The sequence below is a fragment of the Mercenaria mercenaria genome, unplaced genomic scaffold, assembly GCF_021730395.1.
Source record: "Mercenaria mercenaria strain notata unplaced genomic scaffold, MADL_Memer_1 contig_915, whole genome shotgun sequence".
Classification (NCBI taxonomy): Eukaryota; Metazoa; Mollusca; class Bivalvia; order Venerida; family Veneridae; genus Mercenaria; species Mercenaria mercenaria.
Genome location: NW_026463830.1, coordinates 106 through 17,728, shown reverse-complemented (window position 1 = coordinate 17,728; position 17,623 = coordinate 106).

The following is a 17,623-nucleotide window of genomic DNA, read 5'->3' as shown; positions in this document are numbered from 1 at the left end:
CACTTCCACCACGAGGGGGATTCAACATTGCCAAAATTTTTCTGCTGTCATAGAAATACACCTGGCCCTTTAAAAATTTTGGAACTTCCGTTTGTCTAGATATTATTTTTCCATCAAAAAAAGTTACGGCTAATCACATTTTATGCTGTTTTTTGTCTAAAGTTAGAAACATTTTTATCAAGATTTACATTTTTTTTCACGACAGGCGACAATTTTTTTTATTTTTTTAGTTTTTTTTCCCCTTTTTTAAGAATGGCTTTTGGGGAAAAAAATTAAAATTTGTTTCCCTTTTTTCAGGTACTTTTAAAAGCACTATAAAAATTTTTTCCCGGGGGCCTCCGGAGTTAAAGGTCATTTAAATTTTAAACCCATTTGCCCCCCCCCCCAAATGTTTTTTCCCGAGCTACGGGGGGGTTGAATTTTTCAGGAAATGAACACCCTGGCGGTATTCCCATAAGGGGGGTTGGGTTTTAACAGTTTGGGGCCCGTCGTGACGAAATAATGCCGGGGGGCATCTGGGGTTTTCCCATCCAAAAAGCTAAAGGTCTCCTTAAAACCTTTTTTTATGCCCCTTAAACTTTTAAAACCCAAAAAATAAAATTCTCTTTTTTTTACATTGACGGACTTTGGGCAGTTGGGGAACAATGCGGGTTTTGTGGGGGGAAATTTGGGGCCCCTTTAAACTTAAAAATTTGACAGGACTACAAAAAAAAATTGGGTTAAATCTTTTCGGAGTTATCAGGTAACGAAAGAAATGCATCCATTAGTTCTAAAGGGAAAAAAGGGGGTTTCGTTAATCAGCTTTTTTTTTTGGGGAAAATCCATTTTTAAAAACCTCTTTCTTACGCCTTTTCAAATACGGCGTAGGGGGGCTTTTTTCTGATGCCCTTATTTAACAATCTATACATTGTCGGTTACGCTTTTAAAAACCCCTTGGGGCTTTAACAGTTGAAAAGGAAATGAGAATGATTCGCCCCTGAAAATATTCAGATTTTTAGCGAAAGGGGTGTGCTTTTGTAATCCCCAAATTCGTCCTGGGCCTTACTTTTTCCGTGGGCCGTTTTCATTATTTTTGTGAACATGATAGAGCCACATTTTGGGAAATTTTTTTAAATAAACTTGCAAAAAACTTTCGAAGCTGGCCCAGATCCCATCATGATTCCGAGTTACCCCCCTTTAAAAGGCCAAAACCCTTCCCAATTCATTTTGTTGTGAACCAGAGGCCCCAAAATTTTGCAATTGAATTTGTTTAAACTTCCCTAAAACCTTACGGGCAAATATTTTGGGTTCCCCTTTTGAAACGGGCCCTAGTTTCCCTTAATGGGTTCTAGAGTTAGGGCCCCCCTTAAGGGCCAAAAAAACTTGGTTTTTGGGTTTTGCGTTTTTAAAGAGACTTCATTTAGGGTTTGTTTTTGTTTTACAAATTTAAAAATTGGTCTTAAACAAACAATAGGTTTTAAAATTTCAGGTTTAATTCGGCGGGGTTCCAGTCTTGGGTTTCGGGAGTAACGGCCCCCTAAACTGCCCTTTAAAACCCCCCAAATTTTTTTTTTTTACCTTTTTGACACAATAGAAGTGACATTTTACGTTGGTTTTTAAAATTTAATCTTACAACGTATTCAAAATAATATCTGGGTTTTTCAAAAACAAAAACAGGTTTGTTTTCCTCAGGGGTTTTTTTTAGAGTTACTCCCTCCTAAAAAAGGGGAATTTTCCCTGTATTGGTATTTTCCCCAAATTTTGGGGTTTAAATTGGGGTTTGGGTTTTTTTGGGGAAATTAAAAAAGAAAAGAAAAAATAGCTTTTTTAAAAAACTAAGTGGTATTTTTTAAAATTTCAGTGTTTTCTTTTAAACACGTTTTTTAACGGGGAATGTAAAAACCCTTTTTTCCCCAATTTTTTGAATGTTTACTGTCCCGGGTTGTATTTTAATTTTTTGAAAATTCATGGGCAAACCCATTTTAAAAGCAACCCCTTGAGGGGAAATTTGGGGCGTAAATTTTAAACTAACAATCGACCATCAACTTTTAGGGACCAATGTGCTCCCGTGAATAAACCCCAAAAATTCGGGCCCCCTTTAAACCGCTATTTCTTTTTTTGTTAAAGGGTTGTGGGCCAAACATTTTCTAGGAGACAGCCTGATGCTTTGGTCCCCCCAAACCCCTAAACTTCAAAGGAACTTGGCAAAAGTTTAGTGACCTTTTCCCCGGAAAATTGAAAACTTTAAAAAAGGGACATTATTTGCATACCCAAACTGTTTTTGGGGTTTCCCTTAAAATTGCTTTCTTTCTGAACCCGGGAAAATTTTCCCAATCGGTCTTGTTGTTTTGGTCCTGCAATTTTTGTTAGGAAAAAAAATTCATAAAAAATTTTTTCCCCAACAAATCCTGTAAACTTGACATTTTACAACTTGGTTTTTTTAAAGGGAAGGCCCTTTGGGAGTCTTGCCTTTTTTAACAAAATCTTTTAAATAATAAAGGGGAATTGGGTTATGTACCAAAAATTTAAAAAAGGTGTTTAAGGTTAAGCCCCCGTTAAGAAACCAGGTCTTAAACCCAAAAACATTTCAAAAGCTACAGGTCTGGCCCTATCCCCCTTTCATTTCAAAAATCTTAAAAAAAGGTTTGAAAGATGCGCCTTTGAACGGCACTTGAGTAAAAAATTTGTACTTTGTTGGCTTTTGTCTCCCTTTTAAAAAATTTTTCATTCATCTGAGCGGCTTTGAAAAAGGGTACAGAAGCCATCCCAAAATCGTCGACCCAAAATTTTTAAAATTTTCCTTTCCTGCAGTTTTCGACCGACTGACCACCAAAAACTGTTACACCGACTCAAAACATTTTTTGGGAGTAGGGCCCAAACACTGCATGGATGTCATTAAATCTTAGTGACCGCAAATCAAACCGCGTGCTTTTAAAGGGTGATTTTTTCGAACCCTATTTTTTGATTCCCCCCCCGTGTGCCCCGGGGAAATCATTTGCTTGGCCCAAAAGAACAAACCCAATGTGGCATTTAAACCCGGGGGTGCCTTATGCAGACGTCTTGGCCCCGACATCATTTTTTACGCCGTTGCTCTCAAAAATTACCCCCCCTTTTTTTAACAGGTAAAATGCTTTGGCTAGAAGTGAGGTTTTGCGCCGCACGGGAAAAGGGGGCCCGGGGGAAAAATTGCCCTGGGGGATGCTTTCAACATGCTAAAGGGCTCAATGCTGAAAAAAACGGAGATAATGAAAATTAATTTAAAAGCTTTAATTCCAATTTCTTGTTTTCGCCTCTGTAAAGGGTGGGTGTTTCCCCGTGATAAAATCCAAAAAATGCTTTAAAATTTTTTGGGGCCCCCCCCCAATTTGACAACAGAAAGGGATTTTTGAACAAAAAATTTAAACTCGTGGGGGCCGGGGCGGGATATGCAAAAATTTATGGGGAATAGGTCCACCAAACGGTATCTTTAAAGTGATGTCACAAAGACCCTTATAAAAGCCCGGGGTTTTCTTCGGGGTTTTAAAATTATTTTTAAATTCCCTTTTTTTAAGGGGTTTTTCCAAACACCCACACAAACAAGTTGCCATCCCCAAAACTTTGGCGGGTGCGTTATCATAAAAAGGGCCCCTTTTCGCAAATCATATAGCATCGGCGGGGATCTCCAGTGGTTCCGGGGTTTTTTTCGGGGTGCAGTACAAGGTTCTGACCCACCCCCTTTTAAAAGTTTTTCCCATAAGCCCCTCCCTTTTATAAGGGTTTTGATAGAAGTGTTTTAAACCCGTTTAAGAAACCTAAGATCCCCAAAAGCCCACGCTATCACGGGTTTATCCCAAAAATAACCTTAAAGAAAGGGCTTTCCCCAGCTTTTCGTTCACTGTCAAAAGTTTCGGAACATTTTTTCCGTAAAGATCGTGGAAGTTTCAACGGCTTTTTTCAAAAGCTTGAAAAAAAACCTATTTTTTTTTTTTTACAAAATATTTTTTAACTGTTTTTTAAACATTGATGTTTTTGACTTTTTTATAAAACAGCGTTAGAAAACAGTTTTTTTAACCCCGGTCACCAAAATTTTTAAAAAAATGTATGAATGTTTGTCTTGCTTTTCTTTTTAAAAAATTTTATTTAAATTCTTGATTTTTGTCATGTGAAAGCATTTTTTTTGTATGCAAATTTTGTTTGTATTGTTTGCAATTTATTCTGTAAAAGCCTTTTGATCGTTTTACATGTGCATTTTTAAAGGCGCTTTTAAAAATTGTGGTACAAAAAAAAATTTATTTTTATTATTAACAGATATCTAAAATTTTCAGAATGCTTTTAAGTTTGTAAATGCCATAGTAAATTTCAAATATTCGTTTTGTCCCCTATAATGCCAAAGGTTTTTTTGAAAAAGGTGTGAAGGTACAGTTTTTTGGGCCCTGGGGTTTTTCAAAAAGTAAATTTTGGGGAAAGCAGGGGGTTTGGGCTGAACGAAAGCGCGGGCTTAAATTTTTCGCCGAAGTCGGGTCGCAACTTTCCTGTGATGCCTTACCCCAACGGAGAAATCTTTATAACTTGCACAAGTTTTTGTGGTTTTTCGACGGGTTCGGGGAAATTAATTTTCAACGGGGATTTTGGGCTTTTTTTTGGAAGGTAAACCCCTTTCCAAATTTTACGACAATTAAAAACAGAAAAAATTTAAACCGGGTATCCATTTTTGGGAAAAACGGAGTTTTTCTTTTGTGGTTGTGTGTTTGGTCCCCGGGGCGGGGTGGGGCCCGTTTGTGTGTTTTTTAAAACCGTTTTAGATAAAGAAGGAAAAATTCGATTTATTCGTTATTTTTTTTTAAAGGGTTTAAGAAAAACCAAATTTCCCTTCCCCCCCCCCCCCGGGATTTTCTTTTTTGTTTTAATTTTTCCCTTTTAATTTTGGTTTATAATCTAAAAAAATTAAAAGTTTTTTATTTCATTTTACCTTTGAACCAGTTTTTTTTAAACCACCCTTTTTTTCCCATTGAAGTAAAAATTTAAAAGTCTAATTTGGCCCAAAATTTGGGGTCTTTTTCCCGTTTTATTTATTGTGCAAAAAAACGGAAAACGGAAAAAATAACGTTCTTGCTTCGGTATTTTTTCAAAGAAAATCTTTGCTCGCCCAAACCCTGTGTAAAAAAAAATTAAATTTTGTATTTTTTTCGCTTCCCCCTTTTTTGTTTTTCTAAAACAATCACTATTTTTTTTAAAAAGTGTTATTTGGGCCGGTTTTTAAAAATTAAAATATAAACCCCCTTTAAAATACCCCCCAAATGGCCCTTTTTCCCAACGTCGAAAAAATGACCCCGCCCAACATTTAACATTAAATTTTTTCCAAAAGTCCTTTTTCACGTTAAAAATTTAAACCCCGAAAACTTTTAAAACATTAAATTTTGATCAAGGGGGGTAAATTTTTAAAACGGGGTCAATATTTAGTGTTACCCGGGCCCTCGGAAATTTCCAAAGATTTTTCAAAATGCGGGGAAATACCCAAACCAGACGACTGGGTTTTCTTTAAACCTTTTTTCAGGGGACATTGTGATTTTAAAGTTAAATGTCTAGGCCCAAACCCCAATTTTATTTTTTAAAATAGATCGTCATTATTCATATGTTTTTTCCCTCCCCTTTTTTTTCCCTTCCTAAAACTAGTTTAATTTTCAGCCCAAAAGTGAGGGGTGAAAGAAGAAAGGGAGGGATTAGTTTTTCGCGGGATTTTTTTTTTTTAAAAAAAAAAAGGGCACCAAAAAGATGAAGTTGTTTGTCATTTATGAAAAAGGTGTCACTTTGATTTTTTGGGCAAATTTGTTATTTTTTAAAACCCGTAAAATATGCCCCAATGGTTTTAAAATTTTTATTTTTAAAAAAATTTACGTCAACTTTGCCTACTTTAAAAAAACCCTTTTCTTTTGGGGGGTTGGATTTTTTAAATTTAAATTTGAGATGGGCACTTCAAAATTAAGACTTTAATTTTCCCAAATGAAAAGTGTTTTAGTATATGCGGGTTGGTTTGATGTTTATTCACCCCATTGCATGTAGAAAACAAATCCCCAAATTTAGATTTTCCCATTGGTTTTTTAACCAGATTTTATGTCCCTGACCCTTTGTAAGGTTTTAAAATTTTAACCGTATCCCCTTTGCATAAAGGAAATTTAAAATTTTTTTTTAAATTTCAAATTTAAATAATTTTTAAAAAAGGGATGAAACAGTGAAAAATTTTATTTTGCAAAGTTTTAATGCTAGAACAAAGGTTTTCATTTCTTTTTTTATTTCCCCAAAGACCATTTGGAATGATAGAAAAAACGGGATACCCAAAACTTCATCTTGTTGTAGATGCCTATTGCCATGCCATTACAGATAAATTCCCGAAAAAGAGGTGTTAATAAGATTTTTACCCTAGTTCGACAAAATATACGAACCACTAAAAAGTCTAAGGTTTTAAAAAGGGGATAAAATTTCATTTTTTAGAATAGCATTTGGGTTTTTAAAAACACCCCGGTGCAAATTTTCGAAACCCGGGAAAGGGATCCGGGTCCCTTTCACATCCCTTTCTGTTTGTTTTTTCACTTTGTCCATATTTTTCGCGGAATTCTTTCGTTTTTGATTGGATTTCCCTACTTGTCGTGTTTGGGGGCTTTCGCAAACGGCACCCGAAATTACTTTCCCCTGAGGCAAACAAAGTATGAAGAAACCAAACCCTATTCAAAAGTTGCCTTATTTAAACCCGACATTCCCTGATACCAATGATGTGGGAAATTTGGGAGTGTTTCCGAAAAAAAAATCTATGAGAAGAAAGTTTTATGTATTTTCCTTCCAAAAATGGGTATTTAATTACATTTTTTGATTGTTGTTTTTCTGGGAAACCTTTTCTTTTTTTCATTTTAAAGGTACAAAAATAGAAAATTTTTTGGTAACTGAGGGTTTTTTTTTAACCTTTTTAAAAGCTTGTCCCTAGTTTTTTACTTCAAAATTTAAATTTCTTTTACTTTGGGCAGCCCTACTATCCCTTTTCTTTTTAAAAAGGGTTGGGCATGATTAATTAAGAATTGAAAAACGCCAGCTTTTTGTTGATTTATCTTTGGTGTATACACAGTGAAATTCTTCAAACTCCAAACAAAAATTTTTCCCTTTTGGGTGCTAGCGCAAGGGAGTCTGCCTTTGCCCGAGCAGACTAAACTGCCCCTTATCTAACCCGTTTGTATTCAGGCATTTAAAATTTTTGGTGAACGCCCCCTTTTTAAAATAAAAGGTACCGTTTCCCAAATTTAATCATGGACCAGTCCAAAAAATTTTTATTCTCGGCAGAAAAAAGGTTAAGACAGCCGATAAAAAATTTTTAAGTATTTTTATGTTTTAGCACGACAATGGGAATGTTTCCCCCCAAAAAGGTGCCCAAAGGGTTTGGATCTTTTTGTTTTTGAATTTTAGCGTGTAAACTAGTTTTTGCTGTTTAAATTTATACGTTTTCCCCAATTTTTTTACTTTTTGTCTGTCTAAAAAAAAATTTTCAGAAAACCCTATTTAACCTCACCCACTTAACAAGGGCCCGGGTTTTATTTATGCCATCTATAGATTAACACAATTAAAAAGGGCCAATTTTAAAATTTTGTGATTCCTTTTAAAATTTATAACAAAAAAATTTTAACCCCATGATGAAATTTGGGTTTCCCAAAAATTATTAAATTTGATATCCTCTGTATGCATTGCAGGGCATACCATGATTTTTTTTTTATTTTTAACCCATTAAATTACATTTAAATTTTTCTTTTTTAAATTTTATTTTGTAATTTTCTTTTCGGAAGTGATGAAAGTTCGTTTACGGTTTTTTGTGGAGTCTTTTCCGGGGAAAGTTTTTAAACGATTTCCCACCCAACCTGGGAGGGAGCTTACTCAGTTTAGAATCTCATTAAAATCCGATTAAAAAAAGTTGGGCTTCTTTGCCCGTTTTATTTAATTTAATCACATATTTTTTCTTTTAACTATTTTCAAATTAAAATTAATAAATTTTTGAGCGTACGAAAATAGATTAAATTTCCCTAAATTTTGATGGGCCTTTTCGAAAGACGGGGCGGACTCAGTGATCAAGTGGTTTAAGTTCTGACTTCAAAAACTTAAAAACCCCCCAAATGTGTTTCAGCTTCACCCGTGGGCCCTTTGTTTTTTTTATGTGAGGAAGCCATCCAACTTGCTTTCAGAAGGGCGGTGGTTCACCCCGGTACCCGCCGTTTAAATGATACAAGGGGAGCCCTGGGATTTCCCCCCCCCCCCCAATCCCCAAAAATGGGGGGAATCGGGCCGGGAAAGTTTTATAAATTTTGTTTGGGGTTTACGTTTTAAAAAACAACAAAACAAACAAAAAACAACGGAAAAAATTTGGGAAAATTTTAAAAGTTCTGAACAAAGTAGTTTTTTTTTTAAAAACAAAAAAAATCACAGAATTTTAAAACCCAAAATTAGGGCAAACCTTTACATTTAAAAAATAATATTCAGGGGCCCCCAAATGAAACTGCCCGAATGCACTTACAAAATCCTGGGCACTTTTTAAAAAAAAAAAAACGCAACTTAATTAAAGGGGGGCCCTTTTTTTATTAATGGGTAATTTTTTTCAAAAGTTGGGAAATTTAAACACCGAACAAAAAGAGTAACCCGGATGCTGGGGAGGTAAAATAACGTCACCGTGGGGTCGGCTGGAAAAATGTTTTTGGATACAGTTTGGAAAAAAATCGGGTTAAAAATTCAGAAACTTTATCAAAAGGTTTAAATTCGGGCCCGCAAACAGTTCTTTTTTACAGACAGAAACCGCCAAAAATTCATTAAAAAAAATTTTGGGAAAATTTCTCCCATTTTAGCCCATGCGGGTAAATTTTCTTTCACTGATTCCCAGCGTCTAGTAACCCAAAATGGTGAGTAATTGGGAAAAAATTCACAAGTTACTGATCCAAAAGAAGGCTCTCAGGGAACACGGCCCTTTAAGATGGTTTTGTGACAATGAACGCTTTCGGGTAGCCCCGTGAATAAAATAATTTAGTTTTAGATAAGACAGTTAAATGCGAAAAAGGGTTAACACTTTGTAGGCCCTTTTTGTTTTAAAAAAAAATATTCTGAAACCTTTCTGTTGATGGGTTAACGGGTTTTTAAATTAAAATTAAGCTTATGGGGGTATGGCATACACTTGAAATTTTTTAATAATGACATTTCTAATTTTTTCATTGTTTTCAGCTTGAAATATTTAATATTCAGTTTAATTTTTTTCAACCTTTCCCCCCCCGCCTGAAAAATGACCTATACTTATCAAAAATAACCCCAATTTGTTTGGCAAAGGGGGAAATTTTTCTCAAAATTTTTTGACCCAAAAAAGCACCCGAGCCACCTTTTCATACCCGTAATTTTTGAATTTTTCCAGGGGGGGGGGGGAGCCCCCAAAAAAGAAGGGGGAAACCCCTCCCCCCAAACAAGAGGGGATTAAACCCGCCATTGCCTCAAAATATTTACCTATAATTTCACAGAGGCCATCATTTCCTGCCTTTTTTTCAAAGGTTAAACTGCGGGGGAGCCCCCGGACCCTTTTAAAAGAGGGGAGTTTCAAACGTAAATGCAACGCGGTCACCATTTTACATTGTATTTAAAAAAAAATTTTTTTTTTTTTTTCCCCCCTTTTGGGGAAACCCCCCGACATGGGGGAGAGCCCCTTCCCCCCCCCCGTATACCTACTCACTCTCGGCCCTTATTTGCGCCTCGGCCGGGAGGTTTTTTAAATTTTAGATGTACCCCCCCCCCCCCACCCCCCCCCACACAACACACCCCACTTTCCCCAGTCAAATGTATTCTTTTGTTTTTTTTATGTTTTAAATGACGAAATAACACTTTTCCAACCCGGGCAACAATACGACCAAAGGAAATGTCGCCCTTTAGGTTTACATGTTTTTCTATCGTCATGTGATTTTCTTTGGGGGGTGTGGTTTCGGGGGTGGTTTTGAAACCCCAAAACGGGCTTTTCCGGCACGTGTGATGCAACCCTGGGATGTTTTTATCGGGGTGTAGAATAAAACTTTGTTTTCCGCTATAACGATGTGTTTTCCAAAAATAAACTTTTATACAAACGGGAAAAAAATCTTATTTACCCATCGCATGATTGCGGCATTTTTTTGCAGTTTTGTGTTTTTTTAAATTTTTTTTGGGATCGCCACGGTTTTGCCCCTTTTCTAAATTCCCTTTTCCCAACGGATCGGGTCTTTTTTTTTAAAGGGACCCAAAATTTTTATGAAAAATTAAGAGACAAGACATTCTGGGTTTTTTTAAAAATTCTTCAAGTAGATTGAGCGGTGAAACTTCAAAAATTAAAAATTCATTTTGCTTTTCGGGCATTGCAAACACTGGCCCATTTAAAAGAGATAATCTTTGCAATAATTTACAAGCCCTTTTAAACGACCCGGACTAAGAAACTTCACACGCAGGGTGTATTTATTTTTAAAACAAAAGTAAGGTTTGTACCAATTTCGCAGGGCGCCCAGCTATACAGATGGGGCCCGGCAAATACACAACCCAAAGGGAATTGGTAGTGAAATTTGCCGGGCCAAACTGTTTGGATACTTCCCCCTTTCAGTGCTGTTTTAATTTAAAATAACCCTGTTTGTTTGGGTTTTTAAAATAACCTTTAAAAAATATCTGCGAAAAAAATTAGTCACCTTTGGGAATTTTTTTCCCTTTCCCTAATCTTTTCCCGGGGGCATGGCCTCGCAGTCATTCCCCGCAAATTCCATTTTTATGGCGTTTGATTAAATTTTTCTTTTTGGGAATACTTCACAATTTTTTTTTTTTAAAAATACCCTTCCCCAATTTATAAAGGGAAAGTACGGTGCCCATGGTTAGGACATGCAGTTAATTTTTGAATGAATGATGTCGTGCCCCAAAACCCCTCTTATACGATCACACGACACCGTATTTTTCGAGCCCAAAAACATCCTATCTCGATCCCCCGACATCTTTTTTTGCGCGCACGGGCCCTCTTTTGTGAAATCAACATATCTCGGGGGGCAAAATATCTTTTCTCGAGCGCCGACATTTTTTTTATATATACTAAGGCCCCTTGTATGTATTCATGTTTATCGTTTATGCCGCCGCCTTTTTTTCTTTTTTTTCGTTTTTAATTTTGTTTTCCCGGGTTTTTTTTTAAAAACAAAGCCCCGGGAAAAATTTTTGGGGATTACGCAAAGGAATATTTCAGTCCTTAACAAAATAAAAGGGTTTTAAAATGTAAAGGTTTTGCCCCTTTTATCAATGAATTTTCCCAAAGCCCATTTTTTTTATGATGTAATTTTAAAAATTTTTCTGCAAACTGCGTTTTATGTTTTTCATTTAAAAAAAGCGATTAGTAGCTACTCCTTTAAATTAGTAAGCATCAAAAATTAAATTTTTTTATTTTAATTTTGGAATTTTTGGGAAATTTTAAAAAACATTTTAAAAAGGCGGGACCCTAATTACCACTTTTCTGTATTTTTTTTACCCCAATAAAATTTAAAATTTCACAGAAGGGGCCCGGATGTTTGAGCGGGTCCCAAACAAGATGCCCTTTCGCTCGAGATAGGGTTCCCTGCGAACGAGATAAAATGTCGAGCGCTTTGAGTAAAAAAAATCGTTTCGCTCGAGAAAGATGTCAACCCCCTCAAGATAAAATGTTGAGGCATGAGTTTAAAGTCGAGTGAAAGGGATTTGGATGGGCCCTGCGCACGATAAAAAGTAGAGCCTCAAAATTTGATATCTTGCCGGGACGGAAAAATGTCAACGAAAAGAGATAAATTTTGAGCCCCTGGGATAAGGTGTTTGGGGTTTCGAGGAAAAAGGGTGCCCGAGCGATCGAAAACAGTTGGGTTTTTTTAAAGGAAGGGTTTAAATGGGAAAAAAATTTTGATATTTAAAATTTTAATTTTCTAAAATGTTGTTTTCTGTTCTGTTTTTTTTAAAAAATACATAAAATTGTTAGCAATTAAAAATGGTTTTGTTTTCTGCAAGTATCAAAAGCTTGGGGGAATTTTTTTAAAACTTTGGTTTACCCTTTTTTCTTTTAGCAAACCCTTTCCTTTCGAGGTTTGGTTTTTACCCAGGGTTGCGTCCCTGGGCAATTTTCCCCCCCGGGATGATGAAACTTTTGGCGTCCTTTTGGGAAAAAAAATTAAAAAGATTAAAAATTGACCTGCATGTATAATTTTTTTCCCCGCTCGTTTAAATTTTATACCCCGCAAGAACATTTTTTTCCTGTAGTTTAATTTTCAAAAAAAAACGGGCAAGTAAAAAATTGTACGGCAGGGATTAAAATTTTTCCTGCATGTAAAAGTTTTTACCTGCCCGTACACAAAAATTTTATACTTTCGGTAACAATTATTATCTGTAGGTTTAAAAATGGAACCCGCAGGTACAAAAATAAATTTTTTGGGGGGGCACTTTTTTTTCTGTCTGTAAAATTTTTTGATTTGTACCCTTTTTACATTTTTTAAAATTTTTAAATGCAGGTACAAATTTTTTTCTTTCAGGTCCCAAATTTTGTCCCGAAGGTATATTTTTGGTTTTTTTCCTTCAGGGAATGTTCTTTGGGGGTATACAATTCCAGCAGGTACAGTTTTCAAACTACTTGGGGTTTTCTTATTTTTTAAAAAATTTTTTTTAAAGCCTAGATACCAAACCCGTAAACCCCCTTGTAAAGGGTTTTTCTTTCCTAAACATGTTGCCCTTTTTTTTTCCTTGCCTAAAACCCCGCAGATAAACAAAAGCAGTAGAGAGTGAGAGAAAGCGTGGGAATGGGTCATAAACGGAGTTATTTAAAGATACGCTGGAATTTTTTATAGTTTTGGTTTTTTCGAGCTTTTGGGGAGAGAAAATTTCAAAAATTTTTTGTTTTCAAAATATTTTCTGCGTTATTGGGCCCAAAATTGCCGAAAAGCGGGACTAATTTTTTGGTTTTTGCCCAAAGAATGCTTTTTTGATTTAGGTCTAGATGCCGTCAACCCGGGAATGTTATTCAGTAAAACAATACATAAATTTAAAATGGAATCCCCAACCAAGCGCGCGCGGCGCAAGCCCACACCACACACACACATAAACAGGGAAAAAAATAACGTGCTTTGAACGGATTAAAAAAAAGAATTTCAAAAAGGGGGCGATTTCAAATTTTCTCCCCAACGGGGTAAAAGCCTCGCCGGGGCCCCCTAAACCCGACACAGGGTATTTGGCATGTCTGCAATTACCGAATTATTAAAATGCGTTTTCTTTGCCCGACCTTAAAAAGGGGCTTTACTCGGAAAGAAAAATTTTTGTAAAAAGGTAAAAAAAATCCAGAGCCCTAGTTCAAAAAATAGGGCAAGGCATTTTTTTTATCAAGTTTTTCATTTTACTTGCAGCTTTGTTTTAAAAAAACAGTATATTTTCCGGGTGGCTGATCAATTAAATTTTGGTTTTTCCATTCGTTTTTTAAATCAACATTTATGGGAAAAAAATTTAAAATAAAGGTTTTAATATGGAGATTCTTTTGCAAATTGTTTTTGTTCTGCCTCTTTCCTTTTCTTTTGATGGCTTTTTTAGGCAAAATTTAAAATTCGAAAATACGAATTTTCCCCTTTTGTATTATTTACCGGAAAGTGATAAAGGGTTTTTGGGCATGAATTAGCAAGGAAGCTGGATAAATTAAACTTTCATGTGTTTGCTTGTTGTCTGACCAAACTTTCTGTGGGGGAAAAAATTTAAAGAGACCAGTTCGTCGAAATTGGGAAAACGAAAAAATGGTTTTCTCAAAGGATGCTAGTATTGAAACGGGAATGGGGTAGTAAATAGGGCATTAAACCCTGGGGAAAAAAGGGAAGGCTTTTTAAAATTTATAATTGTTTTAATTTTATGTATTTACTGCTTCCCTTTTTTAATGTACGCTAAAGGTTTATATTTTATAAAGACATGGGGGAAAAAAATCAACCCCTTTCCAGAAAAACTAGCCCAACCCCTTTAACATTGCCCTTTTGGAAAAGGAAAAATTTTATTTTATATGTTTTTTTTAAACTCTCGGGGGAACTTTTTTTTTGACAAAAAAACCTTTTCTTTTCGGGCCGGGAAGATGAAACCCGGGGGATTATGACCCCGGATCGCTCCCTGAGTAATATGAGCTACATAATTTTTAAAAAGTAAACTGCTGCTAAAATATTAAAAAGTAGGTCAGGGGTTTCCCCTTTTATGGTCACTGAAAGTAGTTTTAAGATCAGGTTTTGGGCCAACTTTTTCGTCCCCTAAATTTTAGACTGTAACGTTTAAAAGCAAAAGTAAATCGGGGCAGGGCCCTTTTTTCACCCCCGGGGCAAAAAATTCAAACAACTTGTTTTGAAATAATAGGGAATGATAATCCAAAAATCAAAGGCTTTAGGCCCCGTTTTTTTTTTTCTCCTATATAAGTCAAATTCCCCTTGGGACACCCTGGGCGGGGCCCCTTTTCTACTTTGGGGGATAATTTTTAACAAAACTTTGAAGGGGGACCGTTAAAGCAAAGCCCTATCAAATATCAAAAGCCTAGGGCCCGCAAATTTTTTTAAAGAAAATTTTTCCTATTTAATATAATTTTAAAAATATGGACCCCCCGGGAAAGGGGGCCCTTTCACCACAAGGGGTAAAATTTGAAAAAACTTGGTAAGGGGCCAAAAAGGGAATGCCCTTTTAAAAAAATCAAGGCCCCGTCTAGTGGTTTTTAGACGAAAATTTTTTTTAAAATCCTTTTTTTTACAAGGGCTATTTTAAAACCCTGTGGGCTCCCGGGCCCCGGGGGGGGGAAAAATTTTTAAACCCCAGGGGGGGTAAAAAATTTAAAAAACTTGGTTTAAAAGGCCAAAAAGATTTATGCTTTCATACCAAATATCAAAGCGCTAGGCCCTTTTGTTTTTGGGGCAAAAGATTTTTCCAAAAAGTTCCCCATATACGTCAAAAAAAACCCCTACGACCCGTGGGGGGAGGGCCATTTGAACCCCAAAGGGGATACTTTTTAACAAACTTTTAAAAAAAAATTTGATGATGTTACTTATCAAATTTTCAAAGCTCAAGGGCCCTAAGGTTTTTGGGCAAAAAAGGTTTTTTAAAGCTTTTTTCCCCAATAATCTTTTATAAACCCCTTAAATTTTTTACCCCATTTGGGGGGCCTTTTCTTAAACCCCAGGGGGTAATTTGAACAATCTCACTGGGGACCCTTTGATGATTTACATAAAAAAAATCATGGCCCGTTGGTTTTTGGGCAAAAAAATTTTTCAAAATTTTTCCCCATATTAAAATCAAAGGGAAAACCCTATGCCCCCGGGGGGGGGCTATTTTGGTCCTAGGGGGGTAATTTTAATTAACTTGTTTTGGGACCAAAAAAAATTTAAATTTACTTTTCAAAATCAAAACCCCCGGGTTTCCGTGGGTTTTTTTACAAGGGAAATTTTTAAATTTTTTTCCTTTTCCCTTGCCCTTTGGAAACCCGAAATTTTGCGGGAAAATTTTAATTCATTGGGCAATTTGATAGAGGGGCACCCCAAGGGTCATTGCTGTGAAGTTTTGTGTAAAACTGCCCAGTGGGTTTAAAAAAAGGATTTTGGAAATTTACAATTAGGCCCTATTTCTTTTTTAGGGGAAAAAAAAAACCCCGGGCCCCCGGAAAGGCCCCTGTTTTTTAAAGAACAGAATGGATAAGGTTTAAATTTTTTGGGGGGGTCACCTAGAGAACAATTTTTACAAAAAAATTTTTTTTTAAAAAACCGGCCCAACATTTTTTGACAAGAAGTTTTCATTTTTTTTCCCCTTTTGGTTGCCAAAGGCACCCCAAGGGTTTTGAAAGGAATTAAATTCTTTGGGCAGTTTTGAAAGGGGGCCCCCCAAGGATCATTCAATGAAATTTGGGGTAAATAAAGCCCTAGTGGGTTGGGTTTTGAAGAAGAAATTTTTTTTCAAATTGTTACAAACGACGGGAAGACGGGCATAAGGGGGTTTACGGGAAAACTTTTTTTGTCCTTTCGTGAAAAGGGGAGCTAAAAAATTTTCAAGGGTTTTTTTAAGTGCAACCTAGTGCATACGTAAGTCATGCTTGTTAATGCCTTATTTTTATTTCATTATGAATGCAAATAAAGTTGCCTCTGCTAATGCACAGATGGTATTAATTTTACGAACTGAAAAACGCTTAAAAAAACTTTGTAGCTTTTCCCTTTAAATCGCTTAAAAAATTTTTTACGCATTAAAAGGTAGGTATTTATTTAGGCCAAGCAAAATAGGTTACGTCTCTACATTGGACATTTTCATTTTAAGTCCACATAGAATATCTAAACATGGCCATTAATGCATTTGTTTAATACAGAGTAAATGATTGGACAATACACACTGGATTAGACTTAACATCATATTTATAAAGGAAAAAAAACGTTATTATAGTCATTTTCTGGGGTTTCCGTGGCCGAGTTTTTAATGCCACTGATTTCGAACCTCTTGTCCCTCATCGATGTGGGTTCGGGCCTCGCTACCGCTCGGGGCGTTGAATTCTTCACGTGAGGAAGCCATCCTGTTTGATTACGGAAGGTCAATGGTTTTACCCAGGAGACCGTCTGTGACGAAATAATGCACGACAGGGCACCTCGGTTCTTCCTTCAACATCAAAAAAATGGACAGTCGCCATAATACCTAAAATTGTGTCCGTTTGACGTTTAAACCAAAATCAACATTTTCCAATTTATCATATTTATATTGACAGGATTTTGGAAAGTCGTGAACAGTGCTAGTAATATGGGTGTACATGATATCCACTGTCGAAGTAACAACGTAACAAACTCTAGTGTCAGACTTCAAGCTAGATTCTGTCGCATGTTTAATAAATCATTATATTTTGTTTCTACCGTAAACTTAAAACAATACAGAGTTTATAATTTTTTTATTATTGTTTTTTGTTTTCTTTTGTACTCAAGTTGGTCCTCAAGTAAGTTATTGTTTTCAGAATGGACTGTGAGAGATGTTGCACTTCCCATTACCACTCATGAACAGACTCATTCAAACCGAGGCTTTGTTGCATCCTATGTCTTTTTACAGATTCCATTGTTTATTTTGCACCATAATTATTATATATATATGAGGGATGTTCGAAATGAATTGCTTATTTCTATCTAGAGACTTCAAATTTCAAGTTAGCCCAAAAGGGTTCATTTCATGCCCTCGAAGTACTCCCCGTGGCTAGAAATGCAAACTTTCAGCCGATGTATCCACTTCTTGAAGGCGTCACGGTACGCTGATTTGGGCACAGTAATAAGGTACTGATGAATGGCAGATCCAAGTGCCTGTCGGGACTGGTATTTCCGCCCAGCAAGGAATGATTTCAATTTCGAAAACAAAAAGAAATCACATGGGGCAAGGTCTGGGGAATACGGGGGGTGAGGCAAAACAGTTACTTTTTCTTTCTTCAAAAACGCCGTAACTATTGCGAAGGTGTGAGCGGGGGCATTGTCATGTAGAAGACGGACATGTTTAAAACCAGTGGCAGGGCGTCGTTTCTGATAAAACTTTTTTAGTTTCTTCAGTACTACGTCTTTGTAGTACTTTCCGGTGATGCTTTTGCCCTTTTTCACCGGCACTTTTATTGCGACTCCTTCACCAGAGAAGAAGATTG